Source organism: Mandrillus leucophaeus, unplaced genomic scaffold (assembly GCF_000951045.1).
Source record: "Mandrillus leucophaeus isolate KB7577 unplaced genomic scaffold, Mleu.le_1.0 Scaffold341, whole genome shotgun sequence".
NCBI lineage: Eukaryota > Metazoa > Chordata > Mammalia > Primates > Cercopithecidae > Mandrillus > Mandrillus leucophaeus.
Genome location: NW_012103599.1, coordinates 312080 through 314066, shown reverse-complemented (window position 1 = coordinate 314066; position 1987 = coordinate 312080). Strand labels below are relative to the sequence as shown.

The following is a 1987-nucleotide window of genomic DNA, read 5'->3' as shown; positions in this document are numbered from 1 at the left end:
CGATATCGGCTCACCACAACCTCCGCCTCCCGGGTTCAAGCGATTCTCCTGCCTCAGCCTCCCGAGTAGCTGGGATTACAGGAATGTGCCACCACTCCGGCTAATTTTGTATTTTTAGTAGAGACGGGGTTTCCCCATGTTGGTCAGGCTGGTCTTGAACTCCCGACCTCAGGTGATCCACCTGCCTCGGCCTCCCAAAGTGCTGGGATTACAAGCGTGAGCCACCGCGCCCGGCCTTTTGTATGTTAAGTTAAAATGTTTCCTAGATTAAAGAACTGGAGTTAAAAAAATACCTTAGGAATTCTCTAGTCTTGTTCAGTCTTTTCAAAGATGAAAAAAAATAGGTTCAGAGAAGTGATATACCTATTGACCAAATTACTAGTATGATGTTTCTCAAAGTATAAAATTCTGCATCAGAATTACATAGGTGGCCCATTGAAGAAGCAGATTCCTGAAGAGCGTATCAGAATTACTAAATGAGAATCTCTGGGAGTAGAACCTGGGAAACTGCATTTTAACTATCTCTCAGGTGATTCTTATATATATTACATATCTTTAAGTTTGAAACCTACTGGGCTAACTCACAGCAAAGCTGGGGGCAGAGCCCAGGTTTCTAGAAATCCAGACTAACAATTTATTACAACCAAGCTATCTGTTCCAGACATGTTGCATACAAACTAGACAAGTGACAACATAGTAATACAGGCATGTACAGCACTGTGGCTAAGAGCACAGGGTGTGAAGGTGCCCTGCTGAGTGCACATTACAACTCTGTCCCTTACTAGTTATAAGACCTTGGGTAAGTTACTCAATTCTCTGTGCCTCGATTGATTCATCTGTAATGAGGGTAACAAAAGGACTATTCTTAAAGTTGCTGTGAGGATTAATTTAGTTAATAGTTAATAAGTGTAAAGGGCTTAAAAGAATGACTGACATTTAGTAAGCACTTAAATAATAATAAAACTGGCTGAAAATCATCATCATTAAGTTTCCGTTGTTGGTGGTGATGATGGCGCTTTGTTTTTTGCATTAGAGGCCTCCAGAGCACCATAACTGTAACGTAGCCTTCAGTTATAAGCAGTAACCCCTGACCGTAAGATAAAGCAACAAGATGACTTCAAGATGGTTTGACAGTATAGGGGTTCTTGATGCTAGGAGTTACAAGGTGCTTTGATGGAGAGAAAAGCAGATTAAACTCTCACGGTTATATGGTTAAAATGCTAGAGTCACAAGGATTTCAACTTATCATACCATCTTGACATCAGTCCCAAACGAAAGTTAAAAAGGACACTTACTTTAATTTACATATAAGAATAGCCAGGTGCAGTGCCTCATGTCCCTAAAAAAGCACTTTGGGAGGCCAAGGCAGGCAGATTGCCTGAGCTCCAGAGTTCAAGACCAGCCTGGCCAACATGGTGAAATCCTATCTCTACTAAAAATACAAAAAATTAGTAGCCAGGCACAGTGGCACATGCCATTAATCCCAGCTACTTGACAGGCTGAGGCATGAGAATTGCTTGAACACAGGAAGCAGAGGTTGCAGTGAGTAGAGATCGTGCCACTGCACTCCAGCCTGGATGACAGAGAGAGACTCTGTCTCTAAAATAATAATAATAATAATAATAATAATAATAATTTACATATAAGAAATGTGCTGAGAGCTTAGAAGTCTGTGCTAAAAGCATGAAGATGAAAATAGCAGTAAGAGTGGTAGTAGTAGAACTAGCAACATTAGCAGCTAGTATTTATGTAATAATATGCTATGTACTTAATGAATATAACCTTTAAATCCCAAAACCTTATGAGGTAGACATTATTTTTTCTGATATTGTAAGTCAAGGACATTAAGAAACCTGCTCAAGGTCACACACATAGTAAACGTAAAACAGAAATTCTTGGCCAGGTATATGTGTCTCCAAAATCCGTGTTTTTAACTGTTGCACTATTATTACTTCCTATATTAACAAAATACAACACTCACCACCAA

At 39.8% G+C, this 1987-nt stretch overlaps 1 protein-coding gene across 1 annotated transcript in view; it reads right to left on the bottom strand.

The window, feature by feature from the left end:
• INADL (InaD-like (Drosophila)) overlaps positions 1-1987 on the bottom strand; it is a 475627-nt gene that overhangs the window by 337170 nt on the left and 136470 nt on the right. The window lies entirely within an intron of this gene.